The sequence below is a fragment of the Monodon monoceros genome, unplaced genomic scaffold (assembly GCF_005190385.1).
Source record: "Monodon monoceros isolate NGI ecotype Baffin Bay Population unplaced genomic scaffold, NGI_Narwhal_1 Super_Scaffold_7, whole genome shotgun sequence".
Classification (NCBI taxonomy): Eukaryota; Metazoa; Chordata; class Mammalia; order Artiodactyla; family Monodontidae; genus Monodon; species Monodon monoceros.
The window spans coordinates 55,311,557-55,336,293 of record NW_021703784.1 but is presented as its reverse complement, the minus strand read 5'-3'; the positions used below and the strand labels follow the sequence as shown (position 1 = coordinate 55,336,293).

Genomic DNA, 24,737 nt, shown 5'->3' with positions numbered 1-24,737 from the left:
CTATCAGATAAGAATTCCCTGAGGGAAGTGGCCATGACTCCTCCATCAGATAGGAGGCTGCTGCAGACAAAGTTCGTGCTTCCTTCCTCAGACAAGGAGCTACTAGAGGACAAGAGGGCTATGTCCCCTCCATTGGAACGGAAGTCCCAGGAAACAGGAGCCACATCCCCCCTCCCTGCCCCCAACCAGCAGACCGGAGTCTCTCTCCTGGAGAACAGGACCATGGCCCCTCCATCAGACCATGAGCTCCCAGAGGGCAAATTCCTGTCTGCTGCCTCCTCAGCAGTTCCCAAAACAGACTTCAGTTCCGTCTGAGACTCGAAGGACTTCCCCCTGGGGCAGAACTAGGGGAAGTCTTGCCCACAACCTCCCTTGCACAAGGTCCCATGCCAACTTCCCATTCATGCCCACAACTGAACAGAAGCTGCTTTGCCATCCTTAAGACAGGCATGTGTCTGGGCAAAGGCCAGCAGCTATCTATTTCAGCCAGGAATGTTGACCTCTTGAGAGACAGCAATGGGGATGACTGGGAGATCCCTGACAAGAGGACGCCCAGGACAGGCCGTGCACCCAGCTCTGGCCTGGAAGTGACCAGGTGTGTGGGCTAGATGGGTCTCTGCTCCTGACTCTGTCACTAAATGGGCAAACCTCTTCCCCGTGTGGCCACTAACACCCCCCGCCCATCTCCAAACTTTGTCAGCACCCACTGCTGGTTAAAGTGGCAGGAGGCAACAGGGAGGAGGGACGGCAGGGCCCTTCCCAGGTCCCACCTTGAGGACATCACTGGCCTTCCCCAGGGGCCGCCCCTGAGCCTGGTTCAAGCTGCCTCCACGATAGTCTTCCCTATATGAGCCAACTCCAGGGAGCTGCTATTAGTTATCATTGATCCACAAAGTGCTTTGCCGACACTTTATGAGCTCAGCCTCACCCGGGGCCCTGGGGGCTAGTCGCACGAGGCAGAAACCGAGCAGGAAGCCCAGGCCCCTGGGCAGAGCCAGGGGGCAGCTGAGCCCCGAGATCAAGACCCAGACAAACCCAAGACCAGCACTCAGTAAATGTTACCTGAATGCACAGTCACTGAAAGGCAACCTGACCGGATTTGGTAACTAAATCTGGGTGTATTTTCTTATTAAGAAATAATAATAATAATTATTATTATAACTGATGTTTATTAAGTGTCAGGCACTATTCTAAACACTGTATTTAACTCATTTAATCCTCACAAGAACCCTGTAAGGTAGATACTCTTATTATCGCCACTCTATATATGAGGAAACACAGAGAAATTAAGTAACTTGCTCAAAGTCACATAGTAGAAATAAGAAACGTAAGCAGTTCAAACCAAATGCTTGATAAATTAGGAAATAAAAATATAGTAACGCTTCTGGGTTTTAAAAGAATGAGATACTGTTGAAAGATACAATTTATCCTAAGTGTGTTCCAAACCAAATACTTTCATTATTGGACATCCTTGGTATAGTTCCAATGTAAAAGGTTCTCTGAAAGAGGGATATTACAAACGTACAAGACGTGCTTGTCAGTCATCCCAAAATCATAGTTTTCTTGTGAAATTTTGAGTGGTTTTATTAAACTTTAGAAAACAAACCCCAAAAACTACAATAAAAATTATTTTAAGATTTATCATTTATTTGTCATATGCTAAATATTTGACCTACTCCTCCTGTTTAATCTTGAGAACAACTGAAGGGGAAAAAAGAGGCATTATTCCCTCAGGGGGTTTTAATGAGCCCCCAGGCTGAGGGTACCTATCTCATACACCTCCTTGGTGGGCGTAATCCAGCGGGGGTTTGCCCCCCAGGATGGGAGCTGCTCCAGGGCAGGAACTGTGCTCCGGCTCAGACAAGGTGCAACATAAAGGAGTTAAGGGCTGGGGTGAGGCAGGCCTGCTGTTTCATCAGCCTGCACTTCAGCCCTGTAGAGTGTTAAGTGAGGCCCCGGCACACAGTTAGAACTCTGTAAGTGGTGAAAATACTAACGGGCACCACCATCCCCACAAGAAACAGACTCGCTGGGTAGCCCTGGGCAGGTCCCCAAAGAACAGGGTTCAGCTGGTTCACCAGCTCTCCGTGAGGGTCACGTCACCTCGTACGGGCCTGGGCCGCTGAGAGGAGGTGATGGGTATGAGGAGTTCCTGGGAGGCCAGAGTGCTGGGCAGAGACCAAGGCCTGTTATCAGGACAAGGCTGAATTATCGAGCATTTTTAAGAAATGCATTTCCATTACTTCCAAAAACATACAGGCTTGCAGCTGAGGTGAGCACAGTGAAGCCAGCCAAGTGCAGCTGCTTCAGTGAGACAGCCAGCAGGAAAGGGCATTCCAGGGCATCTCTGAACCTCTCCCCAGAGCACACCCTGGGGCTTGGCAGTCTACCTTCCACCTGCTCCTCACACGGATTTGGGGGCGGGGGTGGGGTGTGAGAAACCTGCCGGGAGGCACAGCGCTGGGCCTTAGCTACCAAACTGTCTGAAGTGACAACTCAGTACCAGCTCCACCTGCCGCAACCTAGACGCTCAGGCCATCTTTCCTCGAACCTCAGGGAGACCATGCAAACGGTGAAGGAAATGGAAAAGAGCAACTGGGAACGGGGTCCAGATCTCTACCCTGCCACTTAACGGCTGCTCACCTCACCTGTCCTCACCTGGAGAGTGGGATCACATGACCACCTCCAGGCTGTGGAGGGGAATGAATGGGCTGATGTCTGCCTAGGCCTGAAACATAATCCAAGTTCAATATACGGTAGGATTAGGGCACTGAGAGGCACCGGAAGTGCCCGGATGAACAAGGCTATACAGGACTCTGGAGAGATGCAGGAGACAAATAATCACAGGTGAGAACACACAGCGAAGAGTGGGAGGCCAAATCCCCCAACATTTATTTGGCCCTCTCTGTGTATCTAGTGGGCCTGAGGCACTGGGATATGGGCCTCCTGGGGGTCCCTGGAGTGTGGTGGATGAGCTTATGGAATACACTCTCTAGGGCCTAGACAGCCTCTCCCGAAACACTCTCCCTGTCCCTTGGCTCAGGTTTCACCCTCATCAGGAAACCTCATTACCAACGTGTCCCCCTTGGTGTCCTGATTACGTGCAGGAGGTCCCGGGCAGTGGGCATGAGCATTTTCATCATGGAAAGTGAAGGGTTCCTGTACCTAGATGACTGCCCACCTGCTTTGAGTGGGGTCTCTGAGTCTGACTGAGTCCATCATGGGGGTCTGCTCGGTTCTAAGGGCTGGACTGCCAAGTGGGGACCTTGCCCAGGCCAGGAGGCCAGCTCCCCCGGGGCCTTTATCAACCTGCCTCTGTTCTACCACAACCACTGGGACCTTGAGAAGCAGAGGGGTCTGAGGTGAATGCATTGCCCACATATGGCTGGGGAGGCAGATGCACAGACCAACCGCTATCCTGCCAAAGGCACCGAGAGAGAGTTATAAAGAGGATAACTCGGGGGCGGGAGCAGCTCCATTCTTCCCAGATGGACAACGGGCTGCTGAGGAAGTGACACAGAGCAGGCGACATCTGAGCTGGGACTTGAAGGGCGATTAAGTTTGCCAGGTAGTCAAGGTGCAGAAGAGAGAACATCAAAGTGACGTGCATAAGCATGGACTCACACATCCTTATATAGCAGAGTATACGCTGCAAAGTCACTCTCCCACTTGATTCTCTCAAATCCGGTAATGGTGTTATTACCTCCCCCTCCCCCCCCACACACAAATAAGAAAAGTGGGGTACAGCGACACAGATGATGGGCCAAAGGGCACATGGTGACTGATTTCTGGGCGGGCCACGTATGCTGGCTGAGACGACTCTCTTCTCACGGACGGGACGGTATTCCTCTCGGACAGCAAAACCTCTCACTTCTAGCCCCTGCTGGCCTATGACACCCTCCTCCCATCCCCAGCACACATACACACTCCTCCAGACCCCAGGGCTTCTCAGGAGGGACAGAGGGACAGAGCTGCACGGCCAGGGCTGGGCTGAGGAGGCCAAGGAAGAGCTGACCATTCTCCAAGGCCCAGCTTAGAGGCCCTGCCTCACCCTCTCCCACTCATCCTGAGCGCTGATAACCTCCACCTCTCCCACTGTAAATCTCTCCTGGCCTCTCCTCTCCCCGCCTCTCGCCTCTTGAAGCAGCTGCCGCCAGCCTCTCCCTCTCCTCCCTCCACCCCTCGCCCTCCCCAGGGAGCAGTGAGCTCAGCCTTTCCCATCAGCCGTCCCTGGGAATGATGGGAAATGCTCAGCTGGCCAGGAACTAACAGGAGGCCTACCCCCAAGAGGGAGGAGGGGGGGGGCTTTTCCGAGGGCCGCTGGGGGCATCCTGGGCTCAATTCTGCTGCTTCCTATGAATTCCGTGCTAAGGGCATGGTCTGCCTGACCATATGACACGCTCTAGATAAGGTGGGATCCAACTGCTAGAGCTAGAATAGGCCTCTTTTTATGGATGGGGAGACAAAGGCCCAGAGAGAGGACAAAAAGAAAATGTGCCGAGGGACTGACTGCCACGTCCCAGGTACTGTTTGAGCCTTTCACATTTCTTGGCTCATTTAATCCTCACAACCACCCTGCAAGGAGTGTGTGACAGGCTGAATCACGACCCCCTGAGATGCTCACATCCTAATCCCTGGAACGGTGAATCTGTTACCTTACGTGGTAAAAGGAACTTTGCAGATGCGATGTTAGTTAAGGATCTGGAGATGGGGAGATAACCCTGCATTATCTGGGTGGACACAGTGCAATCATGAAGGTCCTTATAAGCAGGAGGCAGGAGGGTCAGAGAGAGAAAAGGCAATGTGAGGACAACGGAAGCACTGAGAGAGAAATTGGAAGATGCTGCGCTGACGGCTTTAAGATGGAGGATGGGGCCAGGAGCCAAGAAATGCAGGAAACTTCCAGAAGCTAGAAAAGGCAAAGGAATGGATTCTCCCTTAGAGCCTCCAGAAGGAACGAGCCCTGCCAACCTATGTTAGGACTCTGACATCCAGAACTATAAGAGAATTTATTATGTGTTGTATTTGGCCACTAAATGTGTGGTAATTTGTTACAGGAGCAATAGGAGACTAATAAAGTAGGTGTTCCCATTCCCATTTTGCAGATGAGGAAAGTGAGGCTCCAAGAAGGCACGTGATGTTCTCAGGTTCTGCACACTCCCCTCCACACCACACTGGCTTACTGGGAATCTCCACAAGCTCTTAAGGCTGGGAGCCCCTTGGCCAGAGCTTCAAGGCTGGGGGAGAGTCTGAGGGGGAGGAAGAGGTCTGCTGCTTGTAGGACTGAGATCGAGGACAGAGAAGGGATCTGGGGAAGGTAAAGTCCTGCTTGAAAGGGGCTGTATTGTGGCTGGGGGCTTCTGGAGCCAGTGGCTGAGTCCTACTCTGCCCCAAACTGGGAAGCAGGGATGCATGTGACACAGAGAAAGGGCACTGGCTGTACAGCTGGGCTCAGGGGGCTGAGTGTTTTCAGGATTAACGGAGATGAGATGAAATCCCCCCATTCTCTCTCTCTGATCCTGATAAAATCCCTGGGAGGAAGGCTCCTTATCCTTCTTCCTGCATTACTGGTGCGAAAAATGAGGTCCCAGGCGTTAGTGACTGGCCCAAGTTCTCACAGCTGGTAAGAGTGGAATCTGGGTATTCCTAATGATCGATATAATGAAAAGCATCAAACCATAATGAACGGCTTTGAATGCTACGTGCCTGACACTGTGTTAACTGTCGCTGGCATTTTCTCAGTCATTCTAGACAGACCTGATCAAGTCCTTTCTCTGCCTCAAGCTCTTTAACTGCTGCCCACAAGCCCTTCGCAATCTGGCTCCTACTCACCCCTCCAACCTCCCCTCCCCCACAGTCTCCTGCACCTCCATACCTTCCAGCCACACTGACCTTGGTCAGTTCCCTGGAGCCATCAAACTCTTTCCCACTTTGGAATCTCCCACAGGGTTCTGCCCCCACTGGCCCCCACACCAGCCCCAGGCCACTTGTGGTGCAGAAACCACGGGTCCTGGCCATTCCTGCTCCTACTTGGGGGTTAAGAGAGAGGGAGCAGGGTCAGGGGTCAGCCCTAGATGGCAGGCCTGGGAGGCTGGAGCTGAGAGGGCCTGGGTAAGCTGGTCATTTTCTACACAGTAAAGACAACAGCAGCCTGGAGGTGTGGTGGCAGAACTCCCCAGGGGACGGGCCCTCCCAGATACACAGACCCTAGGACACTGGAGCTGAAGGGGCCTTGAAGAATATCGGGTCCCACCCCTCAGGGCACACATGGTGATACTGAGGCCCAGAAAGGTCTGGACTTGCCCCCGGCTCCACAGTGTGTCACTATGGGAGCCAATTTGGGGTAGTAGGTAAGGCTTTGGGGTCTGCCACTCACTAGCTGGGTGACCTTGGGCAAGGGGAGAGTCGTTCCGATCCTTACCTCTAAAATGGGAATAATAGTGCCTTTCTCCAGGAATGCATGAGAAGCACCCGGTACAGTGAGGCCTGCGATAAATGAAAGTTGTTCTCACCATTCAGAGAGCAGCGGCTGGACTCAGGACGCCCATGGGGGAGTTCACCCCCTCTCTGTGACATAGCTGGTGGGTTTAATGTAACCTGGGGAAGCACCCAGAGAGGTGGGCACTCAGCTGTCGCCAAAGCCACTGCTTCTGGGCCCCCAATGCTGGTCAGTCCTTGATCATCTCTAGGAAAGGGCTTGTCAGCCTCATTTGCCTTACAATTAAAGAAAGGATTTCCCCAAGGGAGCTAGCCTGGGCTAGAGGGACTCCTGATCAAAACCTGGGCTCCCACTTCCACATCAACAGAGGGAAACAGGAATCCACCCTTCGCACGGAGCACTTCGTGCAGGTGGCACTGTGCTGGGGCTTCCGTGCACTCATCTCACTTGAACGTCACCACCGCCCACCCAGAGGGGGTTAGGAGGCCCATTTGCTGAAAACAAGTCCAAGGTTTCCAGAGGTTTCCAGGCCTCTGGGCAAGGGTCCGTTCCTATTCCAAATTATTGCGGTCTAAAGCCTTTTTGAAGGGAAGGAACCCAGACTGGACGCTGAGGCCCCAATGCAACCTCCTGACCTGCCTGTGGCCACTGTGACCCATTTCCTCCCTCCAGGCCCTCTCACCTCACCTCACCTCAGCCTTCCCGGAGGTCTGTTATTAATAACTATGAAGGGACTTCCCTGGTGGTGCAGTGGTTAAGAAGCTGCCAATGCAGGGGTCACAGGTTCGAGCCCTGGTCTGGGAAGATCCCACATGCTGCGGAGCAACTAAGCCCGTGCGCCACAACGACTGAGCCTGCGCTCTAGAGCCCGCGTGCCACAACTACTGAGCCCACATGCCTAGAGCCCGTGCTCTGCCACAGGAGAAGCCACCACAATGAGAAGCCCGCGCACAGCAACGAAGAGTAGCCCCTGCTCACCGCAACTAGAGAAAGCCCGCACGCAACAACAAAGACCCAACACAGCCAAAAATAAAATAAATAAATAAAATAAATAAATTTATAAAAAAATAAATAACTATGAAAATACCACCTGTAATGCTGTTGCCTCCACGTGGACAATGCTGTCCAGCCCCACACCAAGTTCACATCGTCAGAAAGCCTTTGGTGACCCCCAACTAGGGCAGATCCCTCCATTAGGCACCGTCAGAGCACTTTTCACAGTGTGCATCTCTTGCCATCTGTGTCCCTGTTCCAGACCAGAAGCCCCATTAAGCCAAGGACAATGCCTGTTTGCTGCCATGGCATCCCCAGAGGTGTGCCCAGTGCTGGCACACGGCCTCTGGGAGCCACTATATACTTCCTGGGCCAGGCCCCACTCCAACTGCTGAACCCACTCATCACATTTAATCTTCACGCTCCCTCTGGGAGGTGGGGATTATCACCCCCTACACGGATGAGGACAGCGAGACTCAAGGAGAAAGCGACTTCCCCAGGGATACCCAGCTAACCGGGAACACGCTGGGACCAGCATCCAGGACCGGCTATAATAATCTGTGCACCCAATTGCAAAATGAGAACGTGGGGCCCCTTGTTCAGATTTCAAGACAGAGACAGACGCGCATTAAACCAGATCCTTCTGAACTTGGGGCCCTGAGTGACTGCACAGGTTACGCACCCCTGAAGCCGGCCCCCTGGGCACCCATGTGCTCTGACCCCAGGCCCAAAGCCAGGCTTCTCCCACTGAGAGGCCCTTGAGCATCGGTCCCCTCAGGCAGTGGTTTTCACACTTAAGCCTAGGTCAGAATCACCTGGGAGGCCTGTTAAAACCCAGCTTGCTGGGCACCCACCCCCAGAATTCCCACTCAGTAGGTGAGAGGTGGGCCTGGGAATTTGCATTTCTAACTGCTGCATTTCTATGCTGACACTGGTGCTGTGGGCTGAGACACACAACCACTGCCCTAAGGAATGCATATTTAACAGGGCATTCTGAATCCAGGGCCTCCGGGAAGGAGAGATTTCAGGTGGGCTGTCAGGGCTGAGGATGTCCAGCATTCTTCAGGCCTCAGTCCAAAAGGCCAGCTCTGCTAAGTAGGGAAGGAGGGTGGGGGAGGCCAGGGAGAAAAAGCAAGGAGGAAAAAGGACAACTTTACAAGTTACCTTGTTAATTTTTGTAACAATCTTGAGAGGTAGCTTCTATTATCTTTACTGTAAAGGAAAACACAGCATCAAGAAATCAATGATTTGCCCAGGATCACAGCCAGGAAATTACGGAGACCACAACTGAACCTGGTTCTATCTTACGTGTTGTCACAAAGCCTGCTTCAACCAGCTGGCCCTGATAGGTTCTAATCCCACGACCTGCTCGGCCCAGGGGAGCAGAGCCATAGCCTTGGGTTGGATTCACATAGTCCCAAACCCTGACAAGCTCTGACAAGCCTTGGCAAACCTCCAGGGCCCTCCCCACACGGCCTGCTTGCCCTCCAAGGCCAGGCCTGCAGCACAAAGACCTGGGACCCAACTGAAGGGGCTAACTGCTGGCATCATTCCAGCAGGCCAGGGTGCCCACCCCCAGACTGGAAGTTCCTCCCATATCCTGGCCCTTCTCTACAGCCTCCCCTCAAGCCACTTACTCACACATACCCTAAGCCCCAGATCACACACCATCTGTTTCAGGCTTTGCACAGGCTGTTCCTCCTTCCTGGAATGGCCTTCCTACCCTGCCTATTTGTCCAACTCTTTTCCATCCTTCAAAACCCCAGGTCAGCTCTACCTCCTCTGCGAAGTCCTCCCTCAGCACCTTGTCTGTCCTCACTGCTCCATCATGCCAACCTCTGCTTCCCTAGCTGCTCTCCAACCATTCATTCTACAAATATTTACTGAGCATCTGCCCTGCTGCAGGCACAGAGCAGGTGATGGGGAGGCAAAGCCCAGGCCGAGCTCCATCAGGCCAGGGTATGGGTCTGCTTCACCCTATAAGCCTCTGCCAGGAGGGCAGACAGAGAGGGGGGCCAGGGAGGTCCCCAGGAAGTGATGAGACCTCAGCTGGATATCTCAGAAGGTGGGGCTGTGAGGAGTAGTAGTACAAATTCTACACTCCAGGGCCCTGCCAAGTTGTGGGGAGCATCCCCCCAATGCCTTTGGCAAAGCAACACAAAATTACTACCAAATGAACACAAGACACGCTATGTGTCTCTGTGCCAAGGGGCCGTGTTGGCTGTAGGCTCCCCAGGAAACCGAGGCCCAGAGGGGGAAAGGGATGAACCCCAAGCAGGAGGCAGCCCTGGAGTGGGCCCTTGGCCTCCTCTCCCAGGAGATTTAAACACTGGAGGAAGGAGGAGGCAGTGTGCCCCTACCCTGAAGTACATGCCCTGTGGACCCCTCCTGTGGCTGGAAGGCATTAAGAGCGCACTCTGGAAAGCCACAGCCCGCAGAAGCCCCAGGCGGGAGAGGATGGCTGCTGTCTGCCCTGGGAGGGGAGAGGCTGGAGTGGAGCCAGGCTGGCAGAGGAAACATCTTGAGAGGCAGGAGGGAGGCAGGGAGGAGGAATGAGAAAGGAGGAAACAGCCAGACACGCAAACACCTCCGCCTCCTCTTTCCAACGAAAACAGAATCCCCAGCAGACTGAGACCTGTGGGGAAGGAGACAGGGAATGAAGCCGGGGCCTCAGAGGGGCGGGTGGCTGGGAAGGAGCCCAGGGCTGGAGCCTCTGGAAGCTGGGTAGCCCTGCCAGGCATGGGGGTGGTGGGGAGGCCCCATCCATCACTGGGGCCTGCCCAGCTCTGTCCCACGGGGCCCGAGGCTCAGGGAGGAAGGGGATGTGGACTCCATATGGTCACTCCTACAGCTCCTCCAAGACCCACTCGGGTACCAACTCTTCCCTAAGCCGCTGGGCCCAACCTCTGGGCTGGGATGGGCTCCGACACCAGAGTTAGCACAAACTCAGAAAACACTGTGCAGCAAAACTGATCGGATGGGGGAGTCCAGGCCTAGCCCTTAGAAAGCCCCCAGGCCGGTGGGAAACCCAAGGAATTCAAAGGAGGCAGCACGGGCACTGAGGTGGCTCTGGACTCCCCGACAACCAGGGACTGGCAGGCACTTGGGGCCAGTCCACAAAGCCTTACGGGAGACCTTTTCCTCTGATAGTGAAACAGGAGGGAAGGGGGCAGGTCACAACCTCTGAGAGAATGACATGGCCCAAGGACACTGATTAGAACCAAATGGGTCCAAGATGGCGGACAAGTCAACTTCCACTAGACCTTGAGCCTCAGGACACGCTCACTGTAACACATCAGCAAGCTAAATGACACACCCACAGGCGCCATGACAGTTCCAAGGCTGACCATAAAGATCAAAAAGTGGGCAGTGGCCCAATTCCTGGAAATCCCCACCCCTCCCCCAAATAGCTGGAATACCCCTCCCACTCATTAGCCTATGCAATTACCCACCCCTATAAAAACTGACAACCCCATACCCTGGGGCTGCTCTCACCTTCTGAGATGGCCCAGCTCTGTCTGTGGAGTGTGTTTCTCTCTAAAGAAATCCACTTCTTACCTATCACTTTGTCTCTCACTGAATTCTTTCTGAGATGAGACATCAAGAACCTGAGCTTCATTAAGTCCTGAAACCAGGTGTGTGACCTCAGTTGGAAGACTGTGGATTTTGGCCGGGTTCGAGTCCCAGCACGTGGTTTCGAGTCCCAATCTGAGGTGCACGGTTTCAACAGGACACGCTGCTGGGATAGGAATCAGGATTGAGGAAGAGGGAGGCGTCTTCTCCTGGGGGCATCTCCACCCCCATTACACACACACACACACACACACACACACACACACTCAGCTCCGGGGGCTGAGGGGCTTCCAGGGACTTGGGCTCTGGGACTTGGACAAATCCCTTGATGTCTCCTGGTTTCTCCACTCCCTCACCTGTACAGTGGGGTTCTCCTGTACCCACCTTCCTCCCAGGGGAGGCATGACAGGAAGGACAGACCTCCAAGTAGGTGAGAACAGAGTCCTCTGGTATGACTTTCGCACACAGGAGAGAATCTCACCGCCACTCCCATGCCCACCCTATCCCTGCCCCGCGGGCACCCTCTTTCCTCAGGCCTCCATCACGGTACAGAACCTGGGAGACAAGCTGCAGTCAGGAGAGAAGGCAGCCAGCCCTGGCACCCAAAGGGGAGAGTGGCCCCAGAGCAGATCCACTTCCTGTCTGGGGGCCTTTTCTCTCCTTGCTCTCTCCCGACTGGAGGAAAAACCCCCTCCCCACACACATCCTTGCCAGCACTGCGATGACCTGTGTCTGAGCTTACCCTCATATGATTGGCTCTAAGCTGCCACAATACAGAGGTCCTTCTTTCATTCACTTTTTTTTACCACAGCGAACCAGTCTGCCTCAGATGAAACCTCCACTCGCTAGAGGACACCAGTCAAGGGACTCTCCCTCCCTCAGCCTGTTTCCTCTTCTAAAAAGAGGGGACCACAATAGAGCCTACCCCAAAGGATTGTTCTGAGGGATAAATGTGCGTGGTGCTGGCCACCCAGGAATACATATTAGCTCTATAATAGTCAACAAATATTTATCAAGTGCCTATCGTGTGTCAGATGCCGTTGGCCACCAGGGACACACGGCGACCAGAGCAGATCCATGCGATGGCCCCTGCCTGTCTGAAGTTTCCCTTCCAGCGGGGAAGACAGCAGGGCTTTGCATTGCCCAACTCTGGCGGGTGCATGGCACAGATCACAGTGCCCACTGGCACCACCATGTCCCCTGCACGCGTGCAACACAACAGCCCTGCGACAGTGAGCAAACAGTACACAGTGACTCTCAGGCTACAGGCTGTCAAGGGCAGTGCTCCCCGAGCACAGGATGGGTGACTGACCAGCCTGAGAAAGTCAAGGCTTCCCCAGGAAGTGACACCTGAGCTAGGAGCTGAAGAAGAGGTAGTAATGTGACTCTGAAGGGGGCTGGGATGGGGATGCTGCATTGAAGCAAAATGAAACAAAACCTGCAGTGGGAAGGCTCTGGGGGAGGAAGGTGCTGAGGGAGATGGGTAGGCGAGGCCAGCAGGGGCCGGTCACCAGGCAGCCTTGGTCAGGAGTCGGATTTTACTGTCACTGTGATGAGATTTTACTGTCGCCGTGATGGGATGCTGGTAGGGTTACAGTGGGGAATGGACGAGATGTAGCTGTACTTTATATATATATATATTTTTAATTCATTTATTTAATTTTTGGCTGCGTTGGGTCTTCGTTGCTGCGCGCGGGTTTTTCTCTAGTTGTGGTGAGCAGGGGCTGCTCTTCGTTGCGGTGCGCGGGCTTCTCATTGCAGTGGCTTCTCTTGTTGCGGAGCACGGGCTCTAGGTGCACGGGCTTCAGTAGTTGTGGTGCACGGGCTTCAGTAGTCGTGGCCCACGGGCTTAGTTGCTCCGTGGCATGTGGGATCTTCCCGGACCAGGGCTCGAACCCGTGTCCCCTGCATTGGCAGGCGGACCCTTAACCACTGCGCCACCAGGGAAGCCCGGTAACTGTATTTTAATATGCTCACTTCAGCCGCTGGCTGGAGAATGGGTGGGCAGAGAGGCTACAGTGGACACAGGGAGACCAGTTAGGGGCAGGATTAACAACAAGGCTGCCTGGGGTTCAGATCCAGGATGTGCCATTTATTTGCTAGAAGAGAAATCACGACGGCACCCGCCTTCTTGGGTTGTTGTGAGGATTAAATGAGCAACGTCTTGTGTGTAAAGAGCCTGGGACGATACCAGGCCGTGGAGAGTGTGGTGTGCTCGGCTGATACTATTCACCCAGGTGAGAAATGAAGGTGGTCCAGGTTAGAGAGGTAGCATGAGAGAGAAAGAGAGGGACGAGTCCAGATGCCAGGGATAATACCACCAGGGCTTGTTGGAAGCACCCAGCTGCTGCAGCCCCATGCCAGCTGCAACCACAGGAGAGGCCCTGAGCCAGAACTGCCCAGCTGACCTCTTCCCACATTCCTGACCCATGGAACCGGGAGATAAGGAGATGAATGTTTGTTGTTTTGAGCTACTAAGTTATCGGGTGATTGGTTATGCACCAAAAGGTAACCGGAACAGCTCATATTGAGAGTTACCTGGAGGGAAGCTCCTCTCCTCCATAGGGAAGAAGGTGCCCCTGAGGGACAAGAAAGGGGGGGGGGGCGCGGGGGTGTGCGAGCCTGGGACCTCTGCGACCTCTGGGATTCTGCCCTCCAGAAGTGATCAGATGGCTTCAAAGCTAATCATTCCAGCATTATTTACAATAGCAAAAAACTGGAAATAATGTAAATGCCAAATAAGGGGATGGTTCAATAAACTGCCGAGCAGTCACACGAGGAACCCTTACGTGTCATTAACAAACACGGATACCAGGATAAGTTAATGACATGGGAAAAAAGCAGTTAACCAAACATCACGAACAGTTTAAGCACAATTGTGTTTGAATACACAGGCACATGCAGGCACACACATCCACATACACACAAAATAGCAAGGAGCGCAAAGACCAAAAAAAATTTTTTTTAATTTTCTTTCTAAGTGATAAGATTATGGTTGATTGCTATCTTCTCCTGTCCAAATGTGAAGGGTTTTGTGTTTTTTAAATAATTATTAAACGATAAATGTCAGTTCTTTCAAATGTCCCCTCAGAACTTTGGTCACGCCCGTCTCCAGGATGACAGCACTAGAATTCAGCCTGGCGAGGGTAAGGTTTGTCACCTGCTTTGGCCACAGCTGGTGCCCCGATGCTAGAATGGTGTCTGGGACAAGGCAGGTGCTCAGCCAGCATGTGCTGAACGAGGGAATGAATGAATGGCGCATATCAGATGTACTGTGTCCCTGTGAATACATGGCAACCTCCCTCATCGGTCCTCGTGCAGGGACCAGGTCCCGCCCCACTCTGTGTCCCCAGGGTTCAGCACAAGGCCTGGCACAGAGCCAAGACCGATGAATGAATGAAGGGCTGAATAAATGAATATCTGGCAAAGAAACCTCCGTGTCTGTGAGAGCGAGATGCCTGTGTATGCGAGAAAGAAGGGGGATGTGAATATACCAGGGTTTTCTGAGAACCCAGAGGGCCTGGCCTGGCCTGACTCTGCCCCTCCCTGCCTCCTCAGGCCCTCCCTGTTCAGCTGCCCCTTTGGTCCCTCCTCCACCACCACTGGGGAGGAGTTCTGGAAGGCCTGACTCAAGCTACTCAAGACGTAGGTTTGTTTTTAAAAGGAGACGAGAGAGAGCAAGCTTCTTCCTGGAAGGACTTTTCTGCCCTTTCGCCCTGGGACAACCTCTGTGACAAGCATCTGGGAGGGAAGCCAGCAGGTGGAGACTGAGCTGGGATGGGGGTGGGGGTCGGGGGGTCGGGGGAGCAGGGCAGGGAGATGGGCAGGTGGCTGGAGTGTGACATGGGGAATGCAGGTGTTGGAGGGTGGGAGGAGTATACAAGAGCTCAGCAAGACTTCGCTAGGGTGTGAATGGGAGTGAAAGTGGCCAGGTGATAGCTGTCACAGTGATAGTTGTCACAGTGTGTGTGTGCTGGTTGTCACAGTGAGAGGGTGGGGCATATGACCGTGCAGAGGTGACAGATTGAGGATGGCAGTGGAAGAGGTGCTCACGTGGAGGGGGTTACAGAGTGGGCAGGGGCAGCAGCTAGAATCCGATTGTTTCAGTCTAGGAGAACTGCAGTCAGACTCAGCCTGAATGATTATTGGTCGGCGGGGAGACTGACAGGGGCCGGCCATGCTCGAAAGAGGGAAGAAGCCCAGTCCTTGAAGCCTGGAGCTCAGGCAGGATCCCCCCAACCCCTACTGTCCCAAATGCCAGCCCCCAAAAGACTGCCTACTTTCTTTTTTTCCCCCCGCTGTGTTGGGTCTTCGTTGCTGCACATGGGCTTTCTCTAGTTGTGGCGAGCGGGGGCTACTCTTCTTTGCCGTGCACAGGCTTCTCATTGTGGTGGCTTCTCTTGCTGCAGAGCACGGGCTCTAGGCACGTGGGCTTCAGTAGTTGTGGCTCGCGGGCTCTAGAGCGCAGGCTCAGTAGCTGTGGCTCGTGGGATCTAGAGCGTAGGCTCAGTAGTTGTGGCGCACGGACTTAGGTGCTCTGCGGCATGTGGGATCCTCCCGGGCCAGGGATCGAACCCGTGTGCCCTGCATTGGCAGGCGGATTCTTAACCACTGCGCCACCAGGGAAGCCCAACTGCCTACTCTTTATAAATTAAATCTCAGCAGATGTGACTCCTCAGGTCCATCCCAAACATAGGCTAGTGAGCTATGTGGCTCAGAGGTCTGGAGGCCAGAAAAGCCTGAGAAGGACCCCAGGGCACAGCCAGCCTGCCCTCTCCCTTGACAGGTAGGGGAACTGAGACCCAGGCACGCCCTCCCTCCAAGCCCAAGGCACCAGCCCACAAACCCAGGGAGTTTTCAAAAGGAGGCCTGTCTGATCCCAGGGGAGACGGTGCCTGCTCAGGCAGCTCTGGAGAAGCAGGAGGTGATGAACAATTTTCATTAACAGCTGAAGCTGCAGGGGCAGCAAGGGGAGGGGGGTACCAGGATGTGAGGGAGCTCCTGAGAGCTGGCCCTGACTCATGCTCACAGCTGTGTCCCCAGAATGCAGCCGGCGGCCTGGCTCAGCGGAGGTGCTCAGTAAATGAACAAATAAATAAAAATGTGAATGAGCGATAATAACAGTAGCTAACACTTACGCAGTACTTACTTTGTGCCAAGCACTATTCTAAGCCCTTTACAAATATTAACTCGCTTAATCCTCAAGAAAACTTTTAAGATTTCCATCACAAAAGATTTAGGTTCCCATCATAAAAACCTTTACTGTTCCCATTTTACAGATGGGGAAACTGAAACAAAGAGGGGTTGAATAATCTACCCAAGGCCACACAGCTTTGCCCCCTAGGCATTATTGTTCTAGAACCCCTGGTCTTAACCAGGCTCCCAAAGTGCCACCCACTGGACACCTTTACCCTGTCAGAGCTGCTCGCTCCGTTCGTTCTTTCTCCAGTAGCCTCACCCCAACACCTGTATCTCATTTCCAGTACCTCCTCCTCATGATGCTGCCTTCTTTTATTAGCAATTAAAAAAATAATTTATTGAGGTGAAATTCACATAACATAAAATTTACCAGTTTAAAGTGAACAATTAGCATTTATTACATTCACAGTGTTGCGCAAAACCACCACGTCTTTCTAGATCCAAAACAGTTCCATCACTCCACAGTAAAATCCATCCCTCGGGACTTCTCTGGCGGCGCAGTGGTTAAAGATCCGCCTGCCAATGCAGAGGACACAGGTTCGAGCCCTGGTCTGGGAAGATCCCACATGCCGCGGAGCAACTAAGCCTGTGCGCCACAACTACTGAGCCTGCACTCTAGGGCCCATGAGCCACAACTACTGAGCCCACGTGCCACAACTACTGAAGCCTGCGTGCCTAAAGCCTGAGCTCCTCAACAAGAGAAACAACTGCAATGAGAAGCCTGCGCACCACAACGAAGAGTAGCCCCCGCTGGATGCAACTAGGGAAAGCCCACGTGTAGCAAGAAGACCCAATGCAACCAAATAAATAAATAAATAAAATTTAAATTAAAAAAAATAATAAAATCCATCCCTCCTAAGCAGTTTCTTCTCCCACCCTCCCCTCCCTTCCAGCCCCCAGCAACCACCAGTGTCAGCTTTCTGGGTCTATGGACATATCTATTCCGGACATTTCATATAAATGGAATCATACAATACATGACCTGTGTGTCTGGCTTCTTTCACTTAACACAATGTGCCTAAGGTTCATCCATGTCATAGCATGCGTCAGGATGAATAATACTCCATGGTATAGACAGGCCACAATTTGTTTACCCATGCATCCACTGATGGGCATTTGGGCCATTTGTTTCCACTTTTTGTCCATTGTGAAGAGTCACTTGCTGCCTTTTGATCCTCACCATGACCCTGTGGGTGAGAACTATTGTTCTGTCTCGGTTCCCAGAAGGCATCACCATTCATGGTAGAGACAGTGACTTGGACTAAAGCCCCCTGCCTCCCAGACGAGAGTGTCCTTCCTATGTGTCCCATCAGCCAGTCACTCCACCCCCCAGGTCACACTTCTCCCGGGCATCAGTTATCACACTCCAGGCTCTGGGCTGGGAGCTGGCAACACGGAGTGGACAGCTCAGGCTGAGCCCCAGTCTCCTGGGGCCTGAAACCAGAAGGCCTGAAGCCTCCAGCCTGAGCTCCTGCCTCACCCAGGCGTTCCAGGATCCAGGCACACCATGTCCCACGTACCCTTTCCTCCCTGGTCTCAGCTTTTCTCTCTGCAAAGACGGAAGATGGCCCCCAGCAGAAGGCTCCAGAGATCTGCACAGTGGGACTGTGGAGGGGAGCAGGGACTGCTGGGCTGGAAGGGCCTTCAGAAAACTCACAGCCCCGCAGTGCGGCAGGGGCGGGGCATCAGGACAGCAGTGAGGGTTCCCCCTGCCAGTCATCCCCCTCTCAGACATAAATGCATTAGAAGAAGCACTTTGCCAGGGGCCCCCCTATGCCCTCCTGCTGCATAGCCTGGAGCCAAACCTTCTCTGAGCCTTTCTCAGCGCAAAGGCAGGGGCCCAAGGACCTAGAATTCCAGATTCCAGGTTGGGATGAGTAGGTTGACTGTAGAGGTCCCTTCCTGTTGAAGACTACTTTTCCATTGGAGCATCTCTTTGTGTAAGATGAGATGGTTATGACCACTAGAGACCCAGAGAAAGCTGCCCCCTTCCTAGCCCTCCAGGAAACCTCTTTCAGCCAACGTTAGCCTGTAAACGGGACCATCCTGAGGGAGTTTCCAGCATTCAGTGTGGAGACAAACAGTCTCAGCCCAGCCACTAACAGTCATCACTGTCTCCTCACTATCCCTTCACACAACAGGGGCCTGACACATACGTGATGAATGAATGAACGATCAAACAAACACTCCCTCAGTGATTTCCTAATGTCTGTCCTCTCTTTTCTAGTCTATTGTTCTACACAGCTGCCATGTGAACCCTAAGATCCTGCCACTCCTGCAAGTTGTGTGTCCTTGGGCAAATTCCTTAATTTAGATGAGCCTCAATTTCCTCATATGCAAACAGGGACTCTACTGGCAGAGTACCAAGGAGGAGTAAAAGAGAAAGGATACGCCCAGCATCTCAGGGGCAAAGGAGGGGTCCAGGAAAAGATGCTGAAGCAAAGTTCTCTCTTTGGGCCCCCACCCCTCCCAGCCTTAATCCTCTAATCCTTCTCTGTTCCAAAGTCTGGAGGAAAGAGCCTAGCCCCTGGGCCAGCCCCTGGCTGGATGTAAATGTTTATGCCTGAGCCCAGCCTCCCAGGGACAAGTTATTTGCTCTGCTTGTAATTAATTGCAGAAGGCCCAGTTGGGTAATCAACTCAGCCGGGAAACATAAACACTTTGCACAGAGCTCCAAATCCATTGTGAGACCAGCAGAGAGGGTCTACGAGGAATGGAATGTTCTCCCCAGTCTCCTCCCAGCCAGAGGCAGTGAGGTAACTGAAGGTCAGAACCAGAGGGACCCCTGAAGACCATTTAAAAAAACGGGAGCTGACATGATGGGCTGCTTACCTTGCTCCGGGCACAGCTGAGCACTTGATTATTTGGGACCAACATTATGCCCACTTTAAAGATGAGGAAACTGAACCTGACAGAGGCAGGGTGATTTGTCCCAGCTAGAAAGGGGCTGAGCTGGGAGGGACACCAGGCCTGACCTCAGAGAAGGGGAAAAAAAGGGACAGCCAACAAAAATATATGCGTGTCCCCTGTGCCAGGCACTGGGACCTGGGGACACAGCTCCTGTGGCCCTCGCGTTCCAGCGGGGAGAGATGGATCTTAAAGGCTGAGCAAAGAGTGATTTGATTACATGAGTGCTAAGTGCTCAGAAGAAAAGAAAACAAAGCCGCTGGTGCAGAGGGTCCCAGCAAGTTATACGTGGCTACTCAAGCTCTGCAGGGCAGAGACCACACAGTAGGCCTTGGGCAGGAGCACATAGTAGGTTCGCAGTGAGTTTCTGGCTAAAACGTCGTGCTCTTTTCTTTGGACCAGTGCAACTTCTCGCCAACCAATTCAAGGCGTATTGAAAGTACTGTGCCAGGGCTGGAGTATAATGATGGACAAACAATACACAACCCCTGCCGCCAGGGAGCTTGCAGTCCCACTGAGGGCACTCACAAATGGGTAAAGGATGGAGTGGAAGACAGGTTGATGAGGGTCATGGGGCAGGAGAGAGAGACAATCAGCATTTATTGAGCACCTACTGTGTGCCAGGAACTATGCTAAGCCCTACATTATCTCATTTAAGCCTTACCACAACACTGGGGTGTTGGGGAAGATATTATCACCCCCATTTTCTTTTTTGGCCGCACCACGCCACTTGCGGGATCTTAGTTCGCCAATCAGGGATCGAACCCGGCCCCCAGTAGTGAAAGTACAGAGTCCCAACCACTGGACCTCCAGGGAATTCCCTGGATAAAACCCCATTTTGAAGATGAGAAAACTGAGGTTCAGAGAGACTATATATACACACATATATATAATGTATATGTGTGTATATATATATATATATATATATATATATATATATAAAAATATATAAATATAAAAGGAATTCCCTGGAGGTCCAGTGGTTAGGACTCCACGCTTTCACTGCCAACGCCAAAAAAAACAAACAGAAAAAACCAAAAGATAGATTAGGTATGACTGCCTCAAAGTCATAGACATTAATAAGCAATAGAGGTGGGATCTGAAACCTGGCATGACACCAAAGCCACGTTCTTTCCTCATAGCCCCCGCCCTAGTCTCCTCCTCCCTCCCCTCCCTGAAGGGGGCACTGTGGTTTGAAGTTGGGAGGCACAGGAGGCAACCACCACTAAGCCACCCTTGCCCGAAGGTGCAGGAGGAAGCAGCGCCCCCTGCCGGCCTGACTTCCTTTCTGAGCAGGAGAGGTCAGCCCAGCCCGCACAGGCAGCTCTTCTCAGACACAAAGCCGGCCAGGCTCCGCACCACCACCACCACCTCCCCTCCACGAGCAGGAAAGGACAGTCCAGACTTCCACCCTGCCCCTCCCCACCAAAGGGCTACTCCGTTGACAAAGGCCCCTTCCCGGGGAGCTGTGCTTGACAGCTGATAAACATTTTCACCCTCTTAGCTCATCCGACCGCCACCACCCCACCCAGCAGCCCACATCCCTAGCGCCTAGCACCAGGCACAGCACACTGCAGGTGAAGCAGAGTCAGCAGAACTGGCTCCATCCCAACAGAAGGGGTGCGCCCCGGACTTCCCTGGTGGCGCAGTGGTTAAGGATCTGCCTGCCAATGCAGGGGACACGGGATCGAGCCCTGGTCTGGGAAGATCCCACATGCCGCGGAGCAGTTAAGTCTGTGCGCCACAACTACTGAGCCTGTGAGCCACAACTACTGAAGCCCACGCGCCTAGAGCCCGTGCTCCGCAACAAGCCACCGCAATAAAAAGCCCACGCGCCGCAACGAAGAGTAGCCCCTGCTCGCCGCAACTAGAGAGAGCCCACGCGCAGCAACAAAGACCCGACATAGCCAAAAATTAATTAATTAATTTAAAAAAAAAAGAAGGGGCGGGCTCCCTGCGCCACGTCCATCCAGCTTCCACCGCCGTTTACTGAGCTCCCGTGACAAGCCTTGGGCTCTCCCAGGCAGTTTCATCAGGTACTGGGTACCTGCAGCACCAGGCACTGGTACCTTTTTTAAACCTTTTCACAGCCTTTAAGGTAGGCTTTGTGTCCCTTTCACGGATGAGTAAGATTGAGGGCAGAGACGCCTTTCCAGTCTCTTACTGACACAGCAAGCAGGAACTGTGGGCTTGGCCTGGCCCAGAACTCGCTCCCCTAGCTGCCTTTCAGGTCCTGCCTCAGCAGGGAGGGTTCTAACTGATGACCAGGTCCACGATGGGATGAGAACTCCCTGAGGACATGCAGCGATGTGGCACCAACCTCCTGGCACAAAGGACTCCTAGTTAGAGCAGGGGCAGATCCAGGCTTGGATGGGCCTGAAACTCATGTAGTTTGGTAGCCCTCTTTTAAAAAAAAAAAAAGAAAAAAGAGTACAAAAATATCTTCTTCCTTTTGCGTGTTTCACAAACCCCCTGAACCTGTGGACACACTGCTAGGCCTTGGAAACGGCCCTGGAGTGTGAAGGCCTGAAGCTGAAGCGGCACCAGCCTCCAGGTGAATCCGCCTCTGGGCTGGAGGAAGGGCCCAGAGGCGATCTGAGCACAACCCGCCTTCACAAAGGCCCTGCCTCCGGCCCAACAGACAGACGAGGCTCTGGAACATTCCTTCTTCTTGTCACGTGTCCTGCTGCTACTAAACCCTCCCACGTCTCTCTCTTGCCATGGTTTCAGAAGCAGCAGAGCTCACCTGAGCACAGGGCCTGCTCACAGGGTCTGAGTGCTCTCACGGACAGTAGTGCTGGAGCCCACCCCACAGGATCCTTCACGCCTGGCGGGCAGGGTCCACCCCTACCTGCGCCTGGAACCCTGGGCCGGCCTGAGCAGCTCTTCTGAGGGCCCCCTCCCCAAATATTTGAAGGCTATGACGTGGCTGAGCATGTGTTCCCACATCCCACTGGGCCCATACAACAGCCCCTGGAGGTATGCAGGGCAAGTTTTATTGTCCCCGTTTACAGAAGCAGACAACAAATGACACTAGTTATGCACATACTAGTGCTAGATATGCCAAGGAGACTTCCACAAGTGCCATCTCACAGACGCCCTGGCAGGAGGGGCCGTATCCCCACGAAACAGGTGGGGAAACAGAGGCTCCAACTCAGTCTCTGGGCCTGGGCTGAAGAATGGGGCTGCAGCCCTGCTCTCCCACCTCGCGGCCCAGGCCTCCACCACGTCTGGAGCGGACAGCTCAGAAGTCAGTGGGCAGGCTTGCCGGAACATAGCAGATGGAGGGGCCAGAGGCCTCCAACTTCCGAGGCAGAGGAGCAACTGGGGGCTCATTACAGGCCCTCGCAGCGAAAGTGGACCTCAATGACTGCCTTCTCTCTGGATGAGTCCGAGGAAGAGCACATGGGCCTTGGAAGCCTGAAATCTGCTTGAAAGCAACAGTCTTAAAGACTCAGGGCCTCGTGTCTTCCCTGCCGAGGAGCAGAGGGCCCCATGCCTGCCTCCCGCCTTCTACCTGCTGGGTCTTCCAGACCCTTCACAAGATCACTTCTCACCCCACAAGCCAGCCACCCAGCGCTGCTCTTGATCATCCAAGTCCCACTGCTGTCTGTCCCTCATGATTCATTCATCCGTATATCCACTCTATAAACCCTTATGGAGAACATGGTATAGGGTGACCAACTAACCGTCCCCATTCACCCAGGACGGAGGGTTCTCCCAAAATGTGGGACTGAGACAGACCAGGAAAACTGGGATGCTTGACCACCCTAGTGTACTGTGTGCCTGGCCCTGCACTGGGCACTGAGGACACATTGGACACGGTCCCCGCCGCCCCCCTCAGGACGCTTGCAGTCTGAGAGGAGCTCTCACTCCATGAGGGACCGACTGTCAAAGGCACCTGCTCAGCACCTCACACACATTATCGAGCACAACCTTATGAGGGGCAAACTATCACCTCCATGGTATATATGACCCGTCCTGAGTCACAGAGCTGTAAGTGACATGCCAAGACTTAGACTCCAATAAGACAAACAAAGGAAAGGGCAGGTTCCAGCATGAATATTAAGACCGAAGAATATGCTAAGACCTGTTTTATTTAATCAGTTTTTGTAGCCCCAGTGTTTGGCATGTCCTAGATGTCCAGAAAATGTGTGTGGAAGGAAGGGAGGGAGGAGGTATACCCTTATTTAATCATCTCCAGGCTAGAAGATCTCAACCCCCAGTTCAAAATGTATACATTTCCCTTTTCACAGTCAGTTTCAGCTGTTTTCTTTCAGCCAGGGCCAGGAAGCAAGTGAGAAGAAGGAAAAAGTGCTTCTCCTTTGGGTCAGCAGCTCAGGCCTCACTTCCTCCAGAGAACCTTCCCTGACTTACTCCCCAACACAACACCCAATTCTGGCCCCCGCTTATTTGAGCACAACAGCTGTGTGTGTGTGTGTGTGTGTGCGCTGCTTGTACTCCTGCTTCAGTGCACTTCTGCAAACATGGACCTCGCCCAGCTCGGCCAGCCCCTATCAGGAACTGGGGATCCAAGAGGCACCAGACACACACCTGCCCTCTAGCACAGGAAACTGACATGACAGCAGCCAATTCCGATACAACTTGCCATCGTGGAAGGCTGGGAGGCGCCAAGGGAGCATGGAGGAGGGCATCGACTCTGCTGGGGCAGGGAACACAGAGTCAAGGGAAGGCGTCACGCCCAAGCACATAGTACGTGCCTAATGCAGTTCAGCTGCATGGCGTTCAGTTGAACCGCACTGAGCTTAGGTTCAACCTTAAAATACAAGGGAGATTTCACCAGGCAGAGGAGGAAGGCATTCCAGACAAAGAGACCGGCTTGAACAGACACAGACGTGTGGAAAGTACAAAGACTGTGGAGGAACATCCAAAAAAGTCAGTGGAGCCAGAATGTTGGCTGCGTGGTGGGGAGAACTGGGAAAGGAGCGTGGGAGGGAAGGGCCTCCAGTGCCATCAGAAGAATGTGAACTGTCTCATAGGAAACAGGGGAAACTGATCAGTATTTTGTTTGTTTGTTTGTTTGTTTGTTTGCGGTACCCGGGCCTCTCACTGTTGTGGCCTCTCCCGTTGCGGAGCACAGGCTCCGGACGCGCAGGCTCAGCGGCCATGGCTCACGGGCCCAGCCGCTCCGCGGCATGTGGGATCTTCCCGGACTGGGGCACGAACCTGCGTCCCCTGCATCGGCAGGCGGACTCTCAACCACTGCGCCACCAGGGAAGCCCCTGATCAGTTTTTAAGCTGCAGAAGGACAGGGTCAGATGAGAATTTCAGAGTAAGAGGAGGATTTGGGGGGTTTAGACTGAGCAGCCAGAAGACTACTGCAGTAAGTCCAGGCCAGAAGTGGGGCATGGACTGAGCTGGTGGCTGTGGAATAGGGAGAAGAAAAGCACTTTGGTGATGGGGACATGTAACCATCACCATCAGGTTAAATGCCCCCCCCCCCAGGGTTAGGTGAGGGTTTCTTTTCTCCCTGGAGTTTGGGACCTCTCCCACCCCCATCCCAGCTCTACAATCCGACGGAAGCTGATCAGGGTCAGGGCTCAGCCTAAGACTGGGTCGTGGTTTTTTGTTTGAAAGTTCTACTAAAAAATTTTTCTTTCTTTCT

The 24,737-nt window shown here is 53.3% G+C and overlaps 1 protein-coding gene across 3 annotated transcripts in view; it reads right to left on the bottom strand.

The window, feature by feature from the left end:
* The window catches only part of ARRB1 (arrestin beta 1), an 81,688-nt gene that overhangs the window by 45,054 nt on the left and 11,897 nt on the right, over positions 1 to 24,737 (bottom strand). The gene's annotated exons all lie outside the window — the stretch shown is intronic.